We start from the raw sequence: 27,170 nt of genomic DNA on the forward strand, positions 1-27,170 counted from the left end.
AAGGGGTTTTTTAGATAGCATAACTTGACCATTCTGTTTTGAACCTGTACTGTATTTAGAGATTTTTGAAATTTAGGTTGCTGAGCAAAATGTCAGTTTTGATGTCGTTCTGATATAGCTGATTTTGCAGTTTTTTCTGTTGCAGTCCTGCAGATAAAAGTAATTGGAATTTAAAGTTTGCATTAGATGGTAGATGTTCAACAATATTGACAGATTGGAAAGCTGAACTGAAACAAAGTATTATTTTAACTAATAGGCGATGTATTATGCCAAACATTGTCATTAGTTGACCAATTCAAGGATGACATCTACGGTCACAAGTTTCTGCTGTGGATTATCATAGAACATAGAACATAGAACAGTACAGCACAGAACAGGCCCTTCAGCCCACAATGTTGTGCCGACCATTGATCCTCATGGATGCACCCTCAAATTTCTGTGACCATATGCATGTCCAGCAGTCTCTTAAATGACCCCAATGACCTTGCTTCCACAACTGCTGCTGGCAACGCATTCCATGCTCTCACAACTCTCTGCGTAAAGAACCTGCCTCTGACATCCCCTCTATACTTTCCACCATCAGGCTGATTCCCGACCCCTCGGATCTTTTGGGCAAATGCAGCAGGATATTCGACAGGGATTGAGATCCAGAATGCAGAATTTGTTTACTTCATTCACCAGTCTGCCCCATCATTTAGTTTTTGAGTCCAAACACCTTCATGTACTGTGCGTCAATATACACCAAAGGAAAGTGAAAACCTGGTATGACCAATTGAATGGTACTGGCTTGGGCATTACCCTCCCTAACGAGTGATGATGCAATTTCCTAGCTGTGTCAAATCATTCAAAGACATGAATCTGCACGTTATTCCTGCAATATGTTGTTCATATATTTCACAGAATGACATTGTACTTTGTTAGTCGCCAGTTCTTTATTGTTAGAAACTCATTTAGAATGAGTGTTTGTTTTATATTCTAAATGTAAATTACATAACATTAGACTATTTAACACTTCTTTTCCTTCAGGCTGTGGAAGGGAAAGTGTAAAACTGTAAATTGTATTCCTTTTTGTGGTGCTGAAATATCTCAATTTTCACTTAGCCAAGCTTGGCTTGTTTGATCCCTTGTTAAATAACAGACCTATCCCACAAGTCATCATTTCGAGTGTCCCCCTATAAAAATTGTGTGGCGAAATATCAAGAATTCTATTGTAAAGCATATTGAGCTGAAATTGTGATGGCCTTAGGGTGGGGTTTACATAGTTTGTGGAATATCAGTACTGTTCTGCAGATCAGTGTCAAACTGTAGACTTGATGCAGGCTATTTGCTATTCACTTGCAGTGTTGATAGTTACAGGAACAGCCTCTTTGGAGGGGCAATTACTTCCGCACTACAGACCTCCATCTCCATAGGTAATACCTTGTGCAATTCCCAAGCAGGACAGATCTAATACAGCCAATCACCTTGCATCAATTTCATGATAAAAAGAGTGGACTAATGTCAAAGTGTTACCAAATGTACTGTACAGTCTGTGGGTTTTAGCCAGGATTATTCTGCTCCGAAACTCATTACATTCTCCTTGTCAAACATGGCAGAAGAGTTGAATTCGAGAGGAAATTTCACTTTTAAATAAGGGCTGATTTCTTGGCTTGGAGATTATTACAGAGTGAGTGATGTTCAGGGTTGTGGGGCTAGAAATGGGGTGGAGCAGAATTCTGTTCTTGCTGATGGTGTGCAACACCTCAGATATGACTACATAGTTGCTATATCTGTTCTGTATCTATCTAACTAAGCACGGTGGTACTGGCACCCAATACAATGGACGGTGTCTTCATAATTCTTGGAAATGAAATCTCAGTTTTACTGTGTGAAGGTCATTGCTGTGATGGATAGTTGGACCTGCAATAGGTAGTTTAGGGCGGAAGAATTAAGGAGATTTCCTTCACTCCCCCTCCCCCCACCCCTTCCGCCTCTTCCCCTTCTCTTTCACTTCTCCCACCTCCCCCCCACTTCCGCCTCTTCCCCTTCTCTTTCACTTCTTCCCCCCCCCCCCCCCCCCCCCCCCCCGCACAGTGTGTGGTTCTGTCATCACTTGCTTAGACTCTGTCTAGCAGATGTTTTCTCTAAACTTTGGCCAGCTTTGTCAGTAGTGATGTTGCCAAGCCGCTCAGTTGTGGACTTTGAAGTTTCCCTTTCAAACGCATTCTGTACCCTTAAGTGGTGTTCGGTTTGGAGAAATACTGATTCTTCAATTGAAGCAAAGTGATGGGTGCTAATCTGATTTCTTACCCTTGATAATAAAGTTTCAGTGTTGAGTCATTCACATCCCGAATGGATACTGATGTGTTGGCACCTCTGGCAACTCTGTCCTTCAGTAGGATCTGGATGGTGAATGAGGAGTTTGCAATGTCATCTGAAAGATATGATTTTCATGTCAAAACTGTGCTCTAATTTCGATTTTTTTTTTTTTTTTTTCTCTAGGCAGTCAAAGGAACTTGATAATCATGCCCATTTGGTCCCATTAATATCCTTCAGGGAGGAAATCCACCATCCTTGCCTAGTTTAGCCTATGTGTGACTCCAGACCCACAACACTGATTCTTTAATGACATCTCAATTAGTGATGACCAATAATTGCTGGCTTAGCCAGTAACTCCCACATTGAATGAATGAAACAAAATGAGGGGTTTAACTGTGGGGACAAACCGATTTTTATTGGACCAGCTTTCTTCCCCTCCTCCCATACTGCTCGTCTCTAGTCGCTAATACTCCAAGATACACCAGTTGCCGTCATGGAAATCACCACCATTCCACTGAAGCCCTCCCAGGTCTTGGGACTACTGTCCATTGTTGACAAACCTTTCACCTGCCATCCTGGTGTTTTTGGTTGCTAACTATCCTTTTGTATCTTTATCGTGGAATCTTCTTCAGTTCTTGGCTTCAAAGATTTTGTCTCCCAATATTCCCAGTTTCCTTAGATTTCTTCCAGTGATCCCAGGTGTTCTGAGTGGCATTTTGTATGGCTTCTATTGACTTAATGAATAACCTTCCTACTGATTCCAGATTCAGGAAGTACTTTTAAAAATATAGACCAGGAAACCCTATCCCAACACTACCAGGCTTTGTGTAAGATCCAGGGCAGGTGGGTTTGTGGATTTTGGGAAGGAGATAGAAGCGGACTTCACAAGCTTCAAAATCTCCCCTTCCCCCACTCTATCCAAAAACCAGCCCAGCTCATCCCCGCCTCCCTAACCTGTTCTTCCTCTCACCTATCCCCTCCTCCTACCTCAAGCCGCACCTCCATTTCCCGCCTACTAACCTTATCCCGCCTCCTTGACCTGTCCATCCTCCCTGTCTGACCAATCCCCCTCCCTACCTCCCCACGTATACCCTCCTATCCACCTTTGGTCTGCCTCCCCCTCTCTCCCTATTTATTTCAGAACCCTTTCCCCATCCCCCTCTCTGAAGGGTCAAGGCCCGAAACGTCAGCTTTTGTGCTCCTAAGATGCTGCTTGGCCTGCTGTGTTCATCCAGCTTCACACTTTGTTGTCTTGGATTCTCCAGCATCTGCAGTTGCCATTATCTCTGATCAGGCTTTGTACCCTTTTCAAGTGCATCTGGATCTTAGGGCTTTTGAATACTTATGAATAAATGACCATTGTACTATTTGATAGGTTTTACAAATTTTTTGACAGGGAAAATAGTCAAGATGTTGACATTACTTCAACATTATGCTTGAAGTAGACAACATTTTTCCTGTTTTGAGAGGAGAGAACAGAAGAATGAGCTGGAAAAGATTGATGGAATTGGCAGAGGTTTGCATGGTGTGACTGAACTGGATGACCTGACCATTATTCTATGATTCTGAGTGATTTGTGAGCCTTTTAGCATTAAAAATGACCACCTTGGCTTCCTCCTTTGATTGAAATGTTTTGACTCTATGCTGATGCATGCATGTTTTATATTGCTAGATTAGAAGTTGAGTTTGCAATTGGAATGCAACTGTGACCAGTACCCCTATACAGACTGCTCTGTAGTTTCAGCTTTCAGTAATCAGGCCCCTCACTGAACCAGGTGGATTGGAATTCCCCCCCGCCCCGATTTTAGAGGATAAGGGCAGTAAAGCTGCAGAATTCAGACACCGTCTGAATTTCATTCTTCCTTTGTGCCCCACATGGGTTTTTGACACATTTGCTAATATAAAAACATTATGCTGAAGCCAAGTTTAAAGTATAGCATGTAGAGTAAACATAAAATAGCTTTACCAGGAAAATATTAAAACATAAATTACAGATGAATAAGTAACACGATTAGTTGCATTCTTGTGCGACCTTGGGCCATAGAAAATCATGTTATAGGTTCGATTCCGCCCTTGGGCAAATATTCACACTCCACACAGACATTCTTCCTGTGTCTGTGTGGGTTTCCTCAGGGTGTTGCGGTTGCCTGGCCCACAGTCCAAAGCTGTGCAGCTTAGTTAGATCGGCCATGCTAAATTGCCGATTATTGTCCAAGGATGTGCAGGCTAGATGGATTAGCCATGGGAAATGCAGGAATAAGCTGGAAAGGGTGGATCTGGAGGGATGATCTTTGGAGAGTTGGTGCAGACTCGAGGTGACCTATGTCCTGCTTCCACACTCGAGGGATTCTGTGATTATTCAGTATCTGAAACTGGTTAATGAAAAACCTGGGATCACTGGCAGAAATCTGAGGAAACTGGGAATATTGGGAGACAAAAATCTTTGAAGCCAAGAACAGAAAAAGATTCAGCGATGAAGATACAAAGGATAGTTAGAATGTATAGGCACTGAAACAAGTATTTGGTCCATGTAGTGCTTAAGTGCCGCTTATCAGTCTTCCCACTAGCTTTGCCTTCAATTCCTTTCTCCCTCATGGGTTGATTGCGCTTCCACTTAAATGTATCGATGCTGTTGGCAAGAAATACTTTCTGTAATAGCAGTTCCATAGTATAATCACTCTGGACCAAGAGACCCCTAAATTCAATATTAGACATATTAAATGACACTCTTGTATTGGACTTATTTTAGTAAAGGGCTGTGTCCTGTAGGAGGCACATTTTCACTCGTTCACCACTTGCCCATGTCCTCTGGCACCTTCCCCTTATTCACAGTTTTGGACTCTAGGCCCTAATTTTGGACTCCTCACCACTGCTTCTTACCCAAACAAAATGGAATATTGTCTGTACATCTACTCTATTTAAACCTTGGGTTATTTTGCTAATGATTTAGAACAAAACTGGGGGAAGAGAAGCTTAGCATCGACAATTATTCTAAAGAATTATTTTGCATGGCCATCAGTGCCTTTTGTATTGTTTTGTCACAAGGTGGCCCATACTGTTCACAGTACTTCAACTGTGGCCTAATTGAGATTCAGTATGAATTTAACAGGGCTTCCCCAGTTGACATATCCTCTTAGAATGAACCCCAGTACTTTTTTAAATGGCCTTTATTAATCTGGTTTTAGCAGAACATAAGAGGGAAAATGGTGGCCAATTAAGTGCAGTATAGTAGATTGATGCAAGAAGATGTGAATTTTAGTATCAGATGGAATTCTGGATTGGGGGCTACGAAGAGATAAAAGGACCAATGTTGTATTGCTGTGAATAAATGGGAAGGTGCCAGAGGAGGTGGGCAAGTGGTGAACGAGCGAAAATGTGCCTCCTACATGACAGCCCTTTTGTAAAATAGAAAAGGACGAGAGGGAGATGCGCAAAACATTAAATATCGTACAAAAAGCAGATATTAATCCTTTTTTCTGGTTTAGTAAGAACAAGAACTTCTAATGCTTTACTGCTTCTGTGGCTGTGCAAGCTTCAAGGTTTAAATATAGAATCTGTTTTTTAAAAAAAATCCCAGATATTTGCACTTAACAAAGAATGATTTATGTGAGTGCATGGTGCCAGTTGAAAAAGCACAGAGGAGCTTTTGTGTTGTGATTGCACAGTGCTGATGTCAGTTCTCTTGCCTCATATATAAAATTATTCTAGCATTAAATTGATCATTGTTGCCTGGTGCAGGGAACTTTTCTGCTACATTGTCTAATTTATGCGATTGCTTTTGTTCTTTATTTCAACTGTGCCAGTTATGCACAACAGGATTCATCTGGATTGATGTAAATACTAATGAGCATTGGATCACACTGTGACGGGATTGGCAAGACCCTATTCATGTAGAGAGAATCTCAACTGACTGATTAAATTACTAATGTTATGGTCATGTTGAAGACTTGTTGAATCTAAAAAGTATTCAGAAATTGGTTGTCTTCAAGAGCATACAAATTTATCTTGGTTTTCTTAAATAGCTGGAAGGAAACTAAGTTAGGTCAGCTAAAAATCTCAGGTAAAAGTAAAGCCATTAATAGCAGTTGTTAGTTTTTTGTCGCCTTGGAAATAATGGGTGAGACATTGCCACTGGCTCGAATACTACCAGTGAGTGGCAGCATTTTGACACTTGGTGCATTCAAACACCCACTTCCAGTGTCACAGAATAGGAGGACCAAAATTTGATTGACCGTCCTCCAATATGGGTATCAGTCATGGCTCCATGGGTAGCTGTTTTTTTGCTCCCTGAGTCAAAGGGTTGTCACTTGAAGTCTGGCTCCAGGACATGAGAGCATGTGTCAAGGCTTGCATGCCAATGCAGTACTAGTGGAATGTTGCACTGTTGGAAGGCATGTCTTTCAGATGAGACACTGGACTATCTTATCTCCCCTCTGAATTAGATGTAAAAGACTACATGATAGTAGTATTTCGCAGGGCGTAAAAGACTGTTCTGGTCTGACCAATACTTATCCCTTCATCTCTTTCATTGGAAACAATACTCTGGTTATGACCATATAAATGATTGCTAATTGTCTGCTTCATTGCCCTGATGACAACAATAACTACAGTTCCAGAGTCGTCTTTGCTCTTAACCCTATGATGTCTCAAAGCATTTTATGGAAGGCACTGCAGTGACAAGTCTGTTCTAACCTGGGTTTCACCATATAGGGAAAGTGAACATTAGATTGATGTATTGTCATTCGGTAATATTGCATTCTGGTGGCTAGCTGGGTAAAATTCAGATCTAAAGAAATCACTTGACAGCAGGTGGGGATACCTAGAATTTCCCGGGTTAAAGTTTTTTTTATATATGAGCAGTTATGAGCATTCTCAGTCCCGCAAATGGGAAGGTAATTTACGTAACAGCAATCAAAGACTAAGACCCTGAATTTTGTTCCTGGGTTCAATGCACAGAGAAAGGAGGAATCATGGCACGTTGTCCTTTTTGATAAACCCTATGTCAACTCATAGCCCCATCACCTATTGCTCCTGTGTACCAATTCATCTATTATCTAGCATGAACATATCTTGTTACGATATCTCATGAGTTAAAATTGAGACTATTGATGTTACTGTTGAAGAAAAACACATTGTTATTGATGAAAAAAAATCTAATGTATTACAGTTGCTTTTACTAATCCCTAAGGAATATAGTTCTTGTGTTGTCTGCAGTGGAGAAATTTATGCTTGAGAAAAGCACTCATTCACAAAAACACATTTTGATATTGTTAACACATGTCTGACAGGTTGGAAAATTCCATGGGGATTATACACTTTTTTTTATTTTACACGCCATCCTCTTCACCGTAAACAATTCAAGAGGCAAATGATCCCATCAGCCCCTTCCCCCAAGAACCCCAAGGTGTGATCAAGTGCGCAGTTACCTCAGTTCTCCAGGGGGCTACTCTGGCAATCCAAAAGGAATGTCCTGACAACAGATATGCCCTTACTTGATCCAATCTCTATACTCTAGGTTTCAGACACCAGTGTCTTCAAAATTGTATTTCAGAGGTGATGCCCGCTCATTGAAGTGGCCAGCTGCCTTCAGGAACTGTACCTGTGCAAACTGTGTGGTCTGTCCCTGCCAGATGATGTACATAGGATTACTGACGATTTCTGGCTTTTTCACTGCAACAAAGATTACCTCCTTTGGCAAAGCTGGGGCCTAATGTGCTTGAAACAAATTCAGTTTAACACCTATGCATGTTTTTCCTTCAATTTTTAGAAGCAGATTTGGCACACATTTAGAAGTAAAGAAATTAGTGGTCTGTGATAAAACAGAAGCATAGAGTGTCAGGGTTTCCTAGAAATGTTTTTAAAATGTTTTCTACTCTTTTTGCATAATCTACTTTTTCATTCAGTTCTTTTGCTTTCTTTATTTCATTTATGCTATGCATTGTTTGTCAAATTTTCCCCGTTGCAAAAGGATCATGGTGTGAAGAATCATTCTCTGCTTATACTGTTAACTGGACAGTATGTATACAGTATACTGCAGAGTTTTCCAATCAAATGCAATGTGAAAGACCTTGTCTAAGATTATGGTAATTTACACACCAAACTCAGGGATTAGCCATTAACTAATTCAGTTTCAGTTGATGCTATGCAGAAACTTCACAATTATTACCTGAGTTGAGTTCAACTGTCTGTCAAAGTGTATTAGGGTGTACCTGAAACCATGTTATTTTCATGCTCTATTGATTTGAAAAATAGGGATGCAGCCAAAACTGGTGTTATGCTTTCAAACTACTTTCAACTGATTTGAGTTTACAGAGAACACAGCCTTTTGATAATGTTTGAGAACAACATGTGCAAATTAATGTTTAATCTGGATAAAGATCACACGATTGTTGCATCGAGCGAAAGCTGAAGAATTTCTGTGCAGCTGCCTGGGTTCTGTAGCTTTGGCACCAAGAGCTGTTTACTGGAAGTATTTGGCATTAGCTTTCAACTTTGAAATTGTGCTGTTGATAATCCTAATGGTGATGTTGTGCATGAGAAGTGAGAGAGATCAGATAATATGTTCATTTGTTTTTATAGGCTATTCTATGCAAAACAATTAACAGCAGTAGTTAAGTGATTTGAAAAATTAATGAACTTGTCTCTCTTCTTGGTTTCCAATGGCTGAAATTTATAGTATTTCTGTTTAGTTCCATCTTGGTTCACAGAATGGCCAAATAATAATAGTTACTTTCCAGGATCTTTACTGCAGTTGTGTCAGAGTTCATCTGTTGGTGCTGTCAGGTGTGCAATACATGTTGCACAGTTGGCTTTAAAGAGATAATGCGGCAGTTCTTCAAATGTGACCACAATGGGTCGGAAACTCAGCCAGTGTTCTTCATTTTAGTTGCTTTCTATTGATTCTTTGAGATGTGTTAAGTGAATGTCAGGTAAGCACAGCATCACATTTGGATACTCACTGGGCCCCGTGATTAAGCTTGCCAGCCCTCAAGAAAATTGGTGATTTAGATAAGGTGCTGCCTGTGGAATTATACTCCTTTTATACATTTCCAACTTCAGGAGAGAAATGTGAGAAAAAATATGAAGTATAATGTCTTTATTTAGAATAGAAGCTATTGAGATCATCCTGTCCAGCTGCACTTCTATTCATTGCTGGTACTACAGTGCTTTTTACTTGGGGAGTTTACAGTATAAGTTCAAGGCAAGTCATCAAATTTATTTTTGGTGCCATGGGCACCATGACCCTTAATTGCCCAAATACCATTCTTCATGTGGGATCCCTTGCAGTTTACATTAAGTGCCTGCTACAGAATTTAATTTCATTCACATACAGAATGAATATGCTGTTTACTGCTGATCAGACAACTCGTACGTGGAAAATGTTTATCATAATGACAAAGCTAAAAATAGATATGCCTTAAAATTGTTTCTGCATGCCAGAGTATTTCATTTTGGTAGTGGCCAATAGATGGTGGCAGGAAAATATATATTTTTATACCTGTTTAACTTCTGTTTTGAAAACTTAATTCTCCATTCTTCACCTTTTTTTAAAATAAAGGATTACATCCGAGCAGCTGTGTACAAATTGTTTTCCCCATTTCTATTTTTTTTTGTTCTGAAGCTGCAAACATGTTAGAGGGCACAGTTGTATAGGTAGCATGTCATCCACAACACCGGTCCTCAAAAGGGTTGAGATAATGAGCAATGGCATACCATTTTAAACATGGGGGGCCTACGGGTATTTAAGTATGATGTTGTTGTGCTCACCCGACATTTACTAACACACATCAGCGAGTTGTTAGGAAGTCATTTGAAAGAGGAACACTGACCGAGTAAGGAAAATCCATAGTGGGCTCATTTGACCAGCTGCCGAATTATTTCTTTAAACTGAGTAGTGTATACCACACATCATACAGCACCGACAGGGGACGCATTCTGACAGGAGTGTGGAAATATCCTGCAAGTTAACAGTCACAGGGCCATTATCTGAACTAATACAGAATAAATCAAATGAGAGATTTGAGCCATTGGAAATTGAGTTTGTAAGTTTTCAAATCTCTATTAGCTTTCCCACAGAATTAGAGGCACCGTAAAAAATCAACTACGTGGGAAGAGGTGGTATTAAATAATTTTATTTCCAGTTTACATCATTCTACTGAGCAATACCGACATTGGCTATATCCTTGTTGGCCTAGATTTTGTGTACCGCAGTGTAGTGTTTATTGATCGTGAGATTTATTAGACCCCTTCATTGGGAATGTCAGTAAATTTAGAGTTAAATAACACTTTGTCCCCTAAGTGCGAGCAGGACATGGAATGCCCTGTCTCCCTAATCAGTCCAGTTTGAAGAATCCTTAATGAAACATGCAGTCTAAAATTGAAAAATGTACTAATCGTATTAAATTCCATGCCAGATCACGCGTACAAAATACACCTGTGGGAAAGCAAAGTAGAATGCAGTGTCAAAATAAGAAAACTTTATCTTGAATAATGATTTTAAAATCCGAAGAATTGAGGCTGCATACCTGCAACCAATGTACATTATAGACAACTATAACTCTCTAACTTAATGTTTAAGTGTCCAAGAGATTTTTGGCAGTAATTGAGATTTGACATGCCACGAGACATGCGAACATTTTACAGCTAAATGAATGAACCTAAGGTTTCTACGTGTTTGAGTGAAACATGTCAACTAAGTATCACATTTGCAATTTTCCAGGTAAATAATTGCCAGTGTCTCTAGACACTTTGGCATAGAAATACTTCTGGAAGATCAAGCACTCTGACATCGACTTCCTGATATTGGTGTTTAACTGGAAAATAGTCAAATGTTGCTGACCATTTTATTCAATAATGACCATGCCGAAAATGATATTAGTGCTGCAAAATCCAGGTCATTGTCTTCATTCTTCTAACTTTCATGCGTTACAGATGTGAACTTGCTACCCTTGACATCCAAGTAGACAATTACAAATGAATTTGATCTTTTAAAAGACGGATGAACTTAGATCATGGTTTCCAATATCTGCATGTGCTGAATGGTGAAATGTTCAGTTTCACTTTTCATGGTCTCGCCTGCACTTTTACATTTGTCTTACTTCATTAGAATTTATAGTAGCACAGTCAAAAAGACATGAGGCACGTGAAGTATAGTCAATCTACTAGAGCCTCGGCTGAAGTTGCAAGATATCAGTGTGAGCATTACCGGAATCAGTTTAAATTTGGTGGCTCTGATTTTAGTATAAAGTAAATCCATTGGCGAATGAGAGTCTGAAGAGGAAAATGCAGATATCACTGCACTGAGAAATGACAGAGCTTAGCTGCACAGAATAAGGAGAGTTCATTGACTGGTTCATGCAGTTCTGGTAGCACCTTGCAACACATTCAGTTGGAAAGCAAAGTTAAAAGATAGCAGTTCAGCTTTTGTATACCTCCTTGGCTTCCTGATATTATTTATGTTCATCACGTTGAAACCTAACTGGTTCACTGATTTTCTGTTTGAGAAAGGATCTAGCCTGCACTGAACTTCAGCCACTCAATGTGATTGCCTTTTTAACTATTTGGTTTTGCTTGGCAGAATTTTGAGTTGTATTGTGTTACAAGGGTAGGAAATGAATGTGATCTTCGCCGATAATGTCCATGTTGTGAATGTTAAACAAAATTAATCAAACAAATGCTTTGTGGGACAAAGACAAATTGCAGGAGAAACTCAGCAGCTCTGGCTACATCTGTGGAGAGAAAGCAGAGTTAATATTTCAAGTCCATGAGGCCAGAATGTTATATGGACCCTTTCATGTGGAGTCTTAAAATAGACAAAATTAAAAGAGGACAGATAACCTACCCAGAATGAATGCTTTTCCTGGGCTTGTGTGCTACCACTGACCCATGCAATCAAAGTACTGTCACAATTAAAACAAGATGTTGACCCTCAATGCAACTCAATATCAAAGGTAAGCCCTCCAGCTCAATCTGCAAGATGCTATAGCCAGCTAGCTGCTGTGAACAGCATTCTAACTTCGCGACAGCCACTTGTGACCTGTTCCAGCAACCTGAATCAATGCCTATCAATTTGTTCAGCCGTATTATGACTCCCCTCCAGGGAAGGGACATTATCACTGTTCCACAAGAGCTTGCGTGAGCCATTGTATACTGATATGTAGCATGTATTACCAAATGAGGCAAGGCACACTCCAGATCCATAGCAACCAGGCAAGTTTTTGTTGTTGCATATTTCTGATTAGATACTACTCAACTGATGTGACTTATGAAAATATCAGTTATAACCAATAAGATTCTAGTCAGGACTTCAGTTAAGATTGGATTATTGATTTAGGAGCTAGAAAGTCAGAAAAGATAATGAAACACAATGAATCTGAGGTTACTTTATCAAAATCTAATAAAAGCTGGTATCCGATCTCTTGCGTATAATTGATCAATGCCATGCAGAATGAGATTAATTTTCTTTTTCAGTGGATTATGTGAAGGACGTTTTAAGTTTTAATGCTGCTCTGTAGGGATAAAGTATTGGCATTGGACTTTGTAATAAAGCCACAGCAGGGTTGCAGTTTGTGTATTTATTTAAATAAATCCACAACTTACAAATGAGAAGTGAGAAAGCAAGAACCATCTTGAAGAGATAATGGGAACTGCAGATGCTGGAGAATCTAAGATAACAAAGTGTGAAGCTGGATGAACACAGCAGGCCAAGCAGCATCTCAGGAGCACAAAAGCTGACGTTTCGGGCCTAGACCCTTCTTGTTGAATATTGCTTCATGCTTTATGTCAGGAAAAGCTTTGGATATGAATTGGTTTCCACTTTAAATTTAAAGTGTCCAATTAACAGGTATAAAGAAATCCAGTGAAGGTTAATATTGGACAAAACAACCTGGAATGCAGAGACCAGGAGAAAATAGAAAGCAGTAAAGTTTTGAATCAAGTTCTACTTCTAGTAAAATAACCTATTAAAACTCCTCTGAGGGAGGTGGTTCACATTTAACAAGCAATGTTTTAATATTTTTCCCCTGAATATTCCATTCCAGTTTTTTTTTGTTGGAAACTAAAATTTTGATCCTGGTTTTATTTGTTTTGTTCCACTTAATGAAGACCATCTGCTTTTGCCTAAAGTTTTTTGGATGTACTGTATTTTGATAGGTTGCAAATTGATCAATTTAATCATGACCAGAGTTTCCTAGGTAATCTCAAAAGCAATGTGTTTATTAGAATTCTTTTTCTCATTGGAGATTTCAAAATTTACTTACACTCTGTAATACCTGGATGTTATTTCATGAAAGAAATCTCATCACTTCCCTTTTGAAGAGCAAGTTGGAGTTAGAGAATGCACATAATCAGACTCTTAGAAATTGAGTGGAAGCATTTTTAAAAATTTGAATATCATTTCTGCATTTAATTGTTTACTACCCATGGCTTATACCTGGTATGCACTTTGCTGAACATACTCTTGATCCAGGATTTAACTGTTTGATCAGTCCCAGGGCAACCATATCGCTCCCATGTTACGTTAGCCTTTCTGACACTCTGGTGGATGAACTGCTTTTCAACTTTTCATGCTTTTTTAAAAATTTCTCTCCCTGTTGCTATTATTTGAGTCAGTCACCTTACCAGCTTAGTTTATTTATGAGTATCTTTGTCACTTTCAGTAGCTTTGAACATGTCTTGTGGCAGCTCATGAAGAGTCGCTTGGTGTTAGTGCTGTTTGTAATTTCTTGCATTTCTAATTTGATTTCTTCATCTGGTAAAATGAGAGTTTGGCCTTCAGAATTTTTATGTTCACTGAATATGAAAGTCTAATTGGAAACTGTTGCAACTGAAGAACTTAATATTTGAGAAATTATAAACACAGTCCTCCTTGAAACCCACCTGGCACAATTTTGACAGTCAAAGAAAACCAGTTCCTAACTTTCAACTTTGTTCTGTGACAACATCCTTCTTAAGCTTTTGAGATTTGTAACATCGTACCTGCATCTTACTTGAGTCTAAATTTGTGCGATGGTGTACCCATTGGACTGCACAGAAACTCTAGAGCTCTTGAAGTCTCCATAGTTTGTTAATAACTTCACTACTATTCAGCTTAAAAACTAATTGGTCTGGCTAACCATGGGACCAGTGTCTGTTTCCTGTATGTTTTTCACATTTATAACTGATCTCTCCTGTAAGTTTCTAGCATATCCATTGTCCCTTACTTCTGCAAATTTTAGTAGGTTTTTTAACATGCAAGCTAATGGCTGGGCATACTGCTGATGTCATTTTAAGATGATTAGTCTGTTTTCCTCTAATCAGAATATTAAGCAAGTGTTACTGTTGTCAGGAGATAGGAATTTTTAGAAGTTAGGTCTAAAAGGAACACAATACTGTCCAGGTAGTGGAAACTGAATATTACTGAACTCTCAAAAGAAATTTAACTTGTTGTATTCCCTGTCCCGTTTAATTTGAGGCTTTCATCAAGGGTCTACTCAGCATAAAGGGTACGCCATATCTCACTCTGCCAATGCTGATGATGTGATTAACCCACATATGTTACGGGAATCAGCACTCACTTCCAGCATGTTGTCATTCACCCCTAAACACGAAGCAGAAAGAACTTGCAAGTTCCTTCACCTTACTTCAGTCCTTTTTAATATTTAATGAATCAAGGTATCATTTTTTTTCCAACCTGCTGCACATACTTGCCATGCTGTTCCCAGAGCCTCCTGCCATGAGGCCACTCCAAGGAGGTGCTGGACTTAAAAACTCAGTGGAAGACTAAGTTTTAGTCCTCGTGTCATGCAGTCTTACATAGCATGTAAATGCCAGCTTATGACTCAACTAAAGAATAATGTAATGTTAAGCTCAGTTGCTGTGAAATATCTGATTTTCCCTTGTAAGAACTACAGAATTTCTCATGTATTGATTCAGAATCCCTTGTAACATGAAATGATTTCTAGTTGGAAATATTAGGACATATTTTGTAGTTTGTGGTTGACTTGTATGGATAACATGAAGGTAAATGGGTGTGAGGAGTAAGGTTGGTGGTAGCTGTATTTTTCTAACAGAAAATGTTAACATTTCTTTTATAGTATTTAAACTTATTGCACTTTTGATGTACAATGTATTAGAATGTAATAATTTAGTATTGTACGGTATTGCAACTTAACAGGGTAAAGTTTTGCTATTTTGTTTTCCTAACTGGAAAGGTAGGGCAAGTACAACTCAATGTTAGTTGTTGTGGAAAAGTCTGTTTCTCTTAAAGTTGTTTAACTGAATGATTCACTTCTTAGGACCACAAGTGCAACATTAAAAGGGGAATTGCTGCACATTCCGTGTGTAGTATGGTCAAATAAACCATCCAGTTTTTTTCCCTAAGATTTTGTTACAGTATGGTAAATGTGCATCTTTGTTGCTTTTATTTTGTTAATCAGAAAACAATAACTGGTCCAATTTAGCTGACACTTGTCTAAGACTATTGACATAGGAGCAGAAATAGTCCAGAGATAATGGGAACTGCAGATGCTGGAGAATCCAAGATAACAAAGTGTGAAGCTGGATGAACACAGCAGGCTAAGCAACATCTCAGGAGCACAAAAGCTGACGTTTCGGGCCTAGACCCTGAGGGGTCAGCTTTTGTGCTCCTGAGGTGCTGCTTGGCCTGCTGTGTTCATCCAGCTTCCACACTTTATTATAGCAGAAATAGTCCTTTCAGCCCATTCAATCTGCTCTGCCAATCAGTGAATTCATGGCCGATAAATAAATTGTGTGCAGATGTATGGCAACACTGTCCAGCCTTATTTTGGTTGGGATGAAAATGTTTATTTTGAACAGTTGTATTCCTCTACTGTTTATGATCATGATTAATGGAAGCTGTTAATCAGTTTCCATTGAGTGTGGGCAACCCAAGAGTCTAAGTATGTCAAAGGGAATATTTTGTCTTCGTACAGCCTTGTCATAGAATATTAAGAAATGATTGCTGTTTCCTTGTGCCCTCTTCCTCATTTGCATTTTGACAAATATGGATTTAAAAGTTAGAATACTCTGGATTTGCATGTCTCAAATAGGTCTTTTTCTTCTGGAAAATAGCGATTCTTGCTCTGATGTGACATTGTGTGCTCGTAATTTTTGGAAGCAAGTATCATTGCCTGCTCAAACCTAGGCAGAAAACGCTAATAGCTCTCTGAACCTCCAGCAATGATGATATGACAGCCAATCTTTGTTTTTCTCTGTACATTTGACTGCTGTATTTGCATCTCCAAGTAAAAAGATGACCTGTTAATCTAGACCAAGTCAAACATCAGTAGCAACTGGAGGACCATCAACTCAGTGAAATAAGATCTTTGGTCTGCCTAGACTTGCTGTCCTTCCAGGGTGAGGAGTATTTTCCATCCAAGTGTTGCAGACTGGTGCATTCCAAGAACCAAAACTATCTACAATAATACTGAGGCATCCACCGCAAAATCACAATTAGGAAAGGCTGCTGCAGAGTTCATTCAGCCATCCCACATTAAGGGGCTGAAAACTGCGTAGTACTACTTGGGCAGTATGTCTTGGAAAGAATGTGTGTTATAAATGAAGCATGTTGAAAATTTGAGGCATTTCAAAATAGAATGTACTTTGAGGGAAATGCTATCTCTACTGCATTTCTGAAATGTTTTAGCCTCAGGCAATATGTCCGAGGTGGAATATACTTCTGTAAGGATAAAAACTTCTATAGTTTTATAGAATGGAACATAGGACAATTGAATGTTCGAGTCGAATTTTCGTAGCGATGATGGTAGGACCACCTGATTGAAGACACTGAAATCATGAATGTGCAATGAAAAAAAAACTTGTCAGGATTTAAATACTGATGCATCACTTAGTGTTTGCTCTTTATCAAGGTGTGAACAGCTGCTTCAAGTGTCTAAAGTAATCTGAGGTTAGCAGTACATTTATAATTGCTTCTGGTACTGGCAAATACAAAGCACCATTTCGTCAAAGTAGACAACTGGTTAAACATGCACATTGTAAGCAGTGGAGATTCTTCTGTACTAATATTTTGATTCAGTGTTGTATTTATTTACATATATTCATTATACGTTGAAATCACCAGTAATCTTTGGAAGAAAACTTAAATCTTATACAGCATTGACGCACTGTTTTGATGGCTGTGCTCTTGGTATTACAGATACGGCCTAAACCCCTATTCTGCTGTCTTGTTTTGCGCTTCTACCATAGAACATAGAAGATAGAACATTACAGCACAGTACAGGCCCTTCGGCCCTCGATGTTGTGCCGACCTGCCATACCAACCTGAAGCCCATCTAACCTACACTATTCCATGTACGTCCATGGGCTTGTCTAGTGACGACTTAAATGTACCTAAAGTTGGCGAATCTACTACCGTTGCAAGCAAAGCGTTCCATTCCCTTACTACTCTCTGAGTAAAGAAACTACCTCTGACATCTGTCCTATATCTCTCACCCCTCAATTTAAAGCTATGCCCCTTTGTGCTCGCCGTCACCATCCTAGGAGAAAGGCTCTCCCTATCTACCCTATCTAACCCTCTGATTATCTTATATGTCTCAATTAAGTCACCTTTCAACCTTCTTCTCTCTAATGAAAACAGCTTCAAGTCCCTCAGCCTTTCCTCGTAAGACCTTCCCTCCATACCAGGCAACATCCTAGTAAATCTCCTCTGCACCCTTTCCAAAACTTCCACATCCTTCTTATGCGGTGACCAGAACTTTTTTCTCATCTAGTTTTGTTTTTAAACTTGGGAAGGTTTAATTTAAGAAGTTGGGAAGCAATATAACAATGTCCGTGAACTTCTGTATGTTATGTTATTGAAGTCCCTATTTTGCTCAAATCAAGTTACCTAATCCATCAATTTGCTTTTTCAAATGTTCTCCCTAAGAAATAAATTTCTAATTCATTCTTTACAGATGCAAAATATAATTTAAAAATATTAACCAGGTAGTTTAGAATTTGGGATAGTTATGTGTAAATTGCCCCGATTAACTTTATTTCACTTTATCATCAAATTACCAGCATTTGAGATTCATGTTAACCTTGTTTACTGTGTGAACCTCTCACTCTTTTTAACACTCTCAGATTTATGCCTCGCCCCATACCTGACGCTCTAGCTTGTGTTCTACCCTTGACCTGATCCAATGCCAACATTCTGATCTGAGTGGCACCAGTGAGAGCCAGGATCAGCTTTGGCAGCTGTAATCCGCCAAGTCCTTTATTAAATCTGTAGCAATGGGATACACACTTTCACAACACCTGGAGATTTCTGAAGGAGAGAGTTCCACAAAATGGCAGCAAATTGTCTGAAGGAGTAGTTACTGATAATGGAGTAGGAAATGTGGGATGATTTTGGAGAAGAAAAGGGTGTATTGTTTGCTCAGGATCAGAGTGACGGGGATGTGGGCCATTTGACAATCGATAAAAATACTTTTTAAATTTGGTTCAATTTTCTTCCTGCAATGTCGGGTTGTGAAGTGTGACCAACAGGTACTGTGAGTAGAATGTTACATTTCTTTTTTACATTTATTTTAAATGTTACTTGATTCAGCAACATAAAGTCATTCAGTTTGCAGAATTAAATGCTTTAGTATTGTTTTCCGATGAAGAGGGTCCTACAGACCCTAACTCCAGCTTTAACACCAATTGTGTTTAAAAGCAATGGTATGTTTAATGCTGTTAAATTAGAAGTAGTGATTTTCACGGATGGAACCAGAACTTTACCATCTGTATCTTTTTTTTTATCTGCACAAGAAATCTGTTCTGCTCAGACATTAGCAATCTATATTGCATTGTCGAGACTAAGCCATGTATTTGGTCGCAATTTTTAAAGTATGATTTTTGGAAAAAGTTTAAATAACCTTGTATGCTTCACATTTACATTTTATAGGTGTCCTGTTGAGTTGCTTGTTGAGCATTATTGTGTACTATTTGTTAATGGGTTCTGCTATAAAAAGACTCCTGGAATTCCACTGCTTCTCTTCCTCAAAAAGAAAATCTAAGTAGTTTCACACTCTTTTAAACAGATGAGTCTGCAGTTTGTACCCAATATATTTTGCAGTAAAAGGGCTTGGAACACTCTGACATTTCAGAAGCATTAAATCAATATTTGCTACCTAAAGTAAAACTTTTCAATTTTGGTAGAAACCTTTTTGATTCAATTTTGTTTGAAGTGTTTCAAAGCTTTTAATATTCATGGGCTGGATTTTTCCATTTGTTCTGTTAAATTGTTAAATCCCAGCTGCAGACTTCAGCTGATTTTGCATTCAGCTTCCAAATGTTTAGTTAACTTTCAGCTTCCTTTTTTAGACAGAATGAACAGTAATTTCAACCTATGCCACCTTTACTTTTTATACTTAGAAATTCTTTTTCTTTTAGAAAGTACAAAACATAGAGAATGAGAGGTACTAATTTAAAAGCTCGGTGTTTTGAGTTCTGCTGAGAATTATGATAAAATGCATCTGTTTAAAAAGATTGTGAAGCTCTTTGTTCAATTACTGTCGTCAATTATTCAGATTTCTGGAAGTTTCAGAACACTTCACGTGCTTTTGAAGTAGAGTGGCTGTTACATAGAGAAATATAGCAACCATTTTATGAAAGTCAAGTTCCCATAAATGGTGATAATGGGAACTGCAGATGCTGGAGAATCCAAGATAATAAAATGTGAGGCTGGATGAACACAGCAGGCCCAGCAGCATCTCAGGAGCACAAAAGCTGACGTTTCGGGCCTAGACCTGATGAAGGGTCTAGGCCCGAAACGTCAGCTTTTGTGCTCCTGAGATGCTGCTGGGCCTGCTGTGTTCATCCAGCCTCACATTTTATATTCCCATAAATGGTAATGACTGTTAAATGTGTTTTGGCTCTTGATTGAGAAATGGAATGTTTGCCGGCAACAGGAGGTAACTAGCAGACGTTTTTTTATTTATAAATTTGCAGGATGTGGATGTTCCTGGCAAGGCTGACATATATTGCTTGTCCTTAATTGCCTTTGAGAAGGTGATGATGAGGTGCCTCCTTAAATCACTGCAAGTCATGTGGTGTAAGTAAGGAGTTCCAGGAGCTTGACTCAATGCCACTGAAGAAACAGCAATATATTCCTAAGTCAATGTGCATGACTTGGAGAGGAACTTTGTAGGTGGTGGTGTTCCTATGCATCTGCTGCCCTTGTAGGTGATAGCGTTTGTGTATTTAGAAGATACAATTCATTAAGGCTCTTCAGACTGTAACAGTACTGTGTTGGAGAGTGAATGTTGAATATACTGGATGAAGTGTCAGTCACATGGTCTGTTTTGTCCTGGGATAGTGTTGTTGAAACTGCCCATCTTTTGTGGTGTAAAGATAACAATCTCACCCTTCAATGTCAGCAAAACTAAAGAGCAGATCATCAAGAAGCAGAGGTGGGCAGTTCCCTATTTACATCAATGGAGCCGAGACGAAGATGTTCGAGAGCGACAAGTTCCTAGGAGTGACCCCCACCAACAATCATCTGTCCTGAGCCACCCGTGCTTATATGTCTACCAAGAAGGCACAGCTATGCCACCTCTTCCTCAGGAGACTAAGGAAATTCGGCATGGCAATAAGGTCCCTTACCAACTTTTACAGATGCACCATAGAAATTATTCTATCTGGATGCATCATGGCTTAGTATGGCAACTGTTGTGCCCAGGACCATGAGAAACTACAAAGTTGTGGACACAACACAGCCCAGCCCATCACTCAAGACAACCTTCCATCCATTGTCTCCACTTGCACTCTGCATTGCTTCAGAAAGGCAGCCAACAGCATTGAAGACCTCTTCCACTCTGGTTATAATCTCTTCCGTCAGGCAGAAGGTACAAAAGCTTACACACATCTACCAACAATTCAAGAACAGCTTCTTGCCCGCTGTTATTAGACTTCTGCGTGGACCTCTCAAATGTCAAACCTAATGTTGACCTTGCTTTTTGTGCACATTGTTTGCAGCTGTAACTTTGCTTTCCTCACTCTCTCTTCAATCACCCTACGATCTTTCGTTTGTCATGATCTGCCTGTAATGCATGCAAACCAAAACCTTTCACTCTACCTAGGTACATGTGACAATAATAAATCAAATCAAAATCAGACCAGGAATATTCTGTTATTTAATCTTGGTATGTGTAAGTAACTGATTGATAGAATGTGGCTTCTTGTACTTTGGCCCTTGTAACATACCACAGAGACTCCAACTCGTATTGAGTGAGATTTGTAGAAGCTTATTAGCAAGTAATTGTGTATTCTAATATGACATCACAGACTTGCATATAGTCTGATACTGTGCTTCTTCATACATTATATACATAGTCAACTATCGAACTGACCTAAACTAACCAACCAATTGACTGGTTGATTCATTGACTAACCAACTAACTGTTTGACAGATTGAAATGAAAGCCTTTTATTATTGAAGCTGTTTATTGTGATTGTTACTGTTGTGATACCATCTTGCTGAAGTGAAGGTATTGTGCCATTGCGATCTGTACAAAATACAATAACTGCTTATCTCTATAAACAAGGCTGAAGGATTAAGACTTCAAAGACTGAGAAGGAAAAGCAAGTTAGAATAGGTTAATTTGATACCTAATCAATTACAGAAGGAAAAAGAAAAAAAGAGACAAAGGAAAAGTTTAAATAAATTTTTTCTAATTGTAAAATATCCAGTGATCGAGAATTCCTGAAAGAATTAGATTACGCCTGTAGTCGTTCATTTTCAATATCAATGGTTAATTGGATATAACTAACAGTGAACATTTTCATGACAAAAATTCACTGGCTGTTAAAAGTACAAATAAATACATGTGACCTTAAATGGCCCGAAGACCGCTTGTATCATTTCACCTGGTTTTTGAGCTGAATTTAGATTGTCTACAGGGCAATATGATCCATTCAATTCACTTTCTAATAGTGAGTCAGGCCTCAAAATGCTGTTTTCAAGAAGCAAACAACAAATATATTTGACAATACAACATTTGAACTTGCACCCATCTGCTTTAACTTAAATTGCTGTGGCATTGGCAAACAAAATGCAGTGATGCAATTAGCTTTTGCCACTATTTTGACAGGAAATTAAGGGTCCATATTTATACATTGGAACTGGTATGAAATCACAACTGTTCACTTTGTAGATCATTTAATCTACAGCAATCCAAACTAATTCCCACTACCCTATTCTGCAGCTTGGTCTGGGGACCAGATGTACAGCAGTAACCACCTCAAAACTTGTTATCAGCGTTGACACTTCAGAGAATATGCCTCATTTAGTGGCATCAGTGTACCACATTGTGCAGTTACAGTACTTTTGTGCCTTCTTCAATCACCATCCTACCATACAAGATTTTATTTGCATTCTTTCTTTCCATCCATACCTGCTTCTGGTGAGTGGCACTGCATGATCTTAAGTAAGGAAGGCAAATTAGAATCCTCTTATGATCTGCAATCGAAATTATTCAGAATAATCAAAATCATTACTTCTTCTATTCACAATCTCCCACTTATTTAGACACACTCTGCATCAGAGTTCAAAAATTAGGGTTTCTGAATATTATTTAGTTGTTTTTGCTCTTGGTTGGAGGAGACATTCCAATTAAATAACCACCAATGTAGCAAAATATCAAAATGCATAATTTGATAAATATTCCTTGTTTCCATAGCAGCAAAATGGTAACAACTTCTACTGTTGCACTATTTTATACTATTTCCTTAGACAGTATTTCCTTAGACAGAACTGACCCTCTTTCATTCTTTAATTCCATTGATCTTTACATTTCTTACTTAAATGCCTGTGTAATTAATTTTTATGGCCATAATGAGAGACAGTTAACAGCATTGAGAATACCTTCTCTGAATTTCACTTAATGGTTCCAGTGTTGTGTGTTAGAGATTTGTGCAAACATTGCAGTGTAAAGCAATGACAAATTTAATGTAGAAGTCAACTTTGTGAATGCTGTTAATCTAGTCTTGGTTTCAAGTAACAAAGAGGAGTACTGTTGTTGAAACCAATTAGATTGGTTCTATTTTCTGTCTTGTAGATTCCTCCTGTATTTGATGTCCTAGCCCTATTAAAATTAATATAGCATGCCAACAGCAACTCCACTTAATACTTTAATTTTGAAAACATTCTGGAGAATTTTGGGAGCCTTGGAAAAGCATTCAGCAAATCAAAGAATATTTTAGAAGGGATTGACCAAGAATTCAAAGAACTATTTTATGCAGAAGATGCAGAATTTTATAAAGCAAATTTCAGATATTGGGGCTTTGGCGTTTGTAGGTATGGATGGCAATGATAAGGTAAAGAACGGGAAGAAGGTGCAAGAAACTTAAGAGCAGGAACAAAAAAAGACTGAGTTACACAATGGGCCCACCTGAAAATGCCACAAGGGCAGGTTGTGGTGGTTGTTCGCAAGAGATCAAAAGATAATTTACTGACCCATACATTTAGAATTGAGTACCACGATCTGTATAAATTACTCAGTGTGGAAGATCGTGCTGTTATAATTAGCACAAATATATTGTTATTTAAATCATAATATTAATATTAAAGCCTGATCATGGTGTGTAGTTACAGCTTGATTATTGTCTTGAGGTGTTACAGGTATAATTCAGTTGAGAAGGTTGCTGGAAAAGCTCAGGGTCTGGCAGCATCGGTGAAGGAGGGGGGAAAAAACAGTTAATGTTTTAAGTCTGGGTCCTGAAGTAGGGTCAAAGCATCTGTGAAGAAAAAAAAGTTACCATTTCAGATCCAGTGACCCTACTTCAGGACCCAGACTTAAAACATTAACTGTTTTTTCCCCCCTCCTTCACCGATGCTGCCAGACCTGCTTTTCCAGCAACTTTGTTTATATTTAATGGTGAGTTGCATTTGTTAGTCAAATATTAACTAGCAGCCTAATGTAGCTAATTAGGAATCTAGATGATGTGACTAACTCCGGCTTTGACTAAAAATGGATAAAAAGATTAACAGGCACAACTATAATATTTTAGTTGTGTGATCTGACTGCAATAGTTTCCAATACACAATGTTTCTGCACAGCATGTACTTGCATTTTAACATTTTCAGTAATTTTATTAGTGAAATAGTACAGTGAAATGCAGTGATTTTTGGATTGTTATGCTGAACTTCCTTGGTTACTCTTTGCTGGCTATCTGAGGTTAAATGATAACAACATGGTTTGTGAAAACTGTGGATATCAGCACCATGGAAACACAAGCAACATTGTACGTAAAAGGAAGTTGTCATTCTAGTTAACTCAACCAATTGGATGAGCATGTCAGGCCAGCAGAAGGAAGTGAGCCAATCTAATAACTAGCAGTTCAAAAAGTGCAAGTCACTACAAAGACCAAGCAGCATCCAATAACCGCAAAACAAAAAGTTTCTTTACTGTCTGACCCATTACAAGCTTTCAGGAAAGAAGGACTGAAAAGATTACGACAAAATTGTTGTACAATTAAATGAAATAAATATTCAGGGATTTTACTTGTATTACAAGCAAAGTAATTAAAATTAGTGCAATTGATGACCTGTTTGTGGTTAGCAAGTTCTGTTGACCAACACATTAGTGGTAGGCTGTTCTGGTACACAAATGTTTACTCTCTACGTAAAAATGCAGCCAAGTGACATGGTATGTTATAACCTACAATTTTATAGCTCGTTGATCTGGTCCATTTTGATTTGAGATATTATTAATAATATTAATAATAACATTATTTATTATTAGTAATAATGTGTTTGGGTTAGGGTAGTGAAATTAATGTTGACTCTGCATTCTTAAGACTAATTGCTTTCAACCAATTTAATGGAATGTTTCTGCAGATGACAACTATTGTCCAATGTACATATACATGAAACATTTCACATCAGACTGGTTATTCTGTATTCTAACCTATTGTAAGGTACTGCACCAATAACTCATTCTAATCTTTCCTGCATCTGAATTCATCAATTGACCTGAACATTGACTACCCAAATGACTTGACTTAGGCTAAATGTCTACCCCTTTTTGTAAGGAAGCACTTAAAGAAAACTTAAATTTTAGAAAAACTCTAATATTGTGTTGCCTTTCAGTCATAGACACCATGTTATGGTACAGTCCCTGTAGCACTATGCTGTACAAGATCCACAGACTATAATACAGAATGGCAGTAAATGTTTTTATAGTGAAGGTTTTGCTGTGTAGGAAGGCACTTTGACCATATGTACAATATTACAATAAAAGATATTACAAATGAAAATGTAAATAATTTACTTCATTTTGTAAAAGTTCTGTAATCACTGTGTTGTGCGACCAACATGTGACATGCAGTTGAGATACATTTATGGGATATACAACCTGGAACCTGTCCCATTTTGTGATGACCTTCATGCAAATCTAAGAGCTATTCTCATGGTCCAGTGAAAGTTCAATATAAGATTTCTGTTTCTGAATTTGCTACCTATTGCTTAGTAGCAATTTTAATTAAAACACTGGTATTTAGTTACCAGTGGGTTTTGCAGGGGAGCGTAGCTATTTGTGCACGTATGCATGTTTTGAAGGTGTATTGTTGCCCAGCCAACAGTGGGTGGACTGATGAAATGGATCCAGGATAACTTCAGCATTGGCACCTGCTCCAGCTCATCAGACTTGGGTATGTGTGCAATGCACCAGTTCGACTGGGCAGAAGTGAAAAGGTTGGAATCATACTATTTACATAAGGGTAGGAGTGGAAATTTATGGCAAAGTGTGATGAGAGATCTCCAGGTGGAAGGATGGTCTCTCCAGAAGAGTGCCTGCATCTGGACCCCAGTCATAATTTCAGCCCCTTTAATGCCATTGATTAATTTAGTTATCAATTTATCCCATTGACTGCCCAGTGAGAGGTGTCTCTGCACTGCTACCAGGTTCTTGACACAGCACTGAGCCTGTTTGACACTGGGAAAATCACAGTACTGGGGCAAAGTGACCCTTGACTGTCTTCACTATATGCCTACGTTGGGGAGATGGATTCTAATTTCCAATTTAGCCCATCCTCTAAACAGTCACCGAGAATTAGCACAGCTTGCTGAGCATAGCAATGGGGATTCAAGACTAGGAAGATTCGTCCCAAGTGTTTTTTTCTAACTGTTCATACATTCATTGGTTAACCTGCTTTTCATTGCAGCAGTCTGTATAGAACCATGTTGTGATTTATAAGGTCTAGGATTGACTTGTATTTCACATATGACTTATGGTTAAAATTTAGCATTATTTGAAATACCTGTTTAAAATTTGACTTTCACAATGTCAATTCCATCTGGCAGTCCCATTTTCCTGTTTTCTCCCTTTTTTATTTTCTTCCATTTAAAAAGTTGGTCTTGCTGGAGTGTGGATCCGTAGACGCAGGCAGACCTAGTATCTTATCCAAATGTCCTTACTTGCACTTACAGTCGGACTTTCACCCCAAGCAATCAGGAACAGGAATCCTGTCTAATTTTTAACCCTACTCCAGCTCAGAAGTGCTGAGATGAATTGTAACAGTCTACTGCTGCCCCAGTTAATGACAGCAGTAGATGGATCACTTGGCACAAACTAGAACTCAAACTTAGAACCTTGGTAAACTCTAATAGTTAAATGTAATAAAGTTTAACTGTATTCAGAAATGTTTATTGTAAGTATTTATCTTGGTACCCAACAATTTTGGTAAATATATTAGCCATTTTCTCTGCATGACATATGGGCAATACAAATGTGGCAACTTGCATCTGATTATTAAATAAAAGGTAGCTAATAGACTCTTTCAACATGTGATTATTATATTCAAATTCATATAATACATGTATGTGTACTTGAACATTGTTCTGTAATTGTTGGTAAAATGAAAAGCAGTGTGTGAATTGATTTTATTTATTA

General features: G+C 38.5%; 1 protein-coding gene and 1 long non-coding RNA gene across 10 annotated transcripts in view; one reads left to right on the forward strand and one right to left on the reverse strand.

Moving 5' to 3' along the window:
- LOC125460772 (uncharacterized) lies at window positions 1-26,668 on the reverse strand. The gene is made up of 3 exons (XR_007249334.1): window positions 26,539-26,668; window positions 2,290-2,413; window positions 1-147 (listed from the first exon to the last, which is right to left on the reverse strand). It is a non-coding gene; the product is annotated as an uncharacterized LOC125460772 (long non-coding RNA).
- gab1 (GRB2-associated binding protein 1) overlaps window positions 1-27,170 on the forward strand; it is a 215,251-nt gene that overhangs the window by 109,412 nt on the left and 78,669 nt on the right. The window lies entirely within an intron of this gene.

This window comes from Stegostoma tigrinum, chromosome 1, assembly GCF_030684315.1.
Source record: "Stegostoma tigrinum isolate sSteTig4 chromosome 1, sSteTig4.hap1, whole genome shotgun sequence".
Classification (NCBI taxonomy): domain Eukaryota; kingdom Metazoa; phylum Chordata; class Chondrichthyes; order Orectolobiformes; family Stegostomatidae; genus Stegostoma; species Stegostoma tigrinum.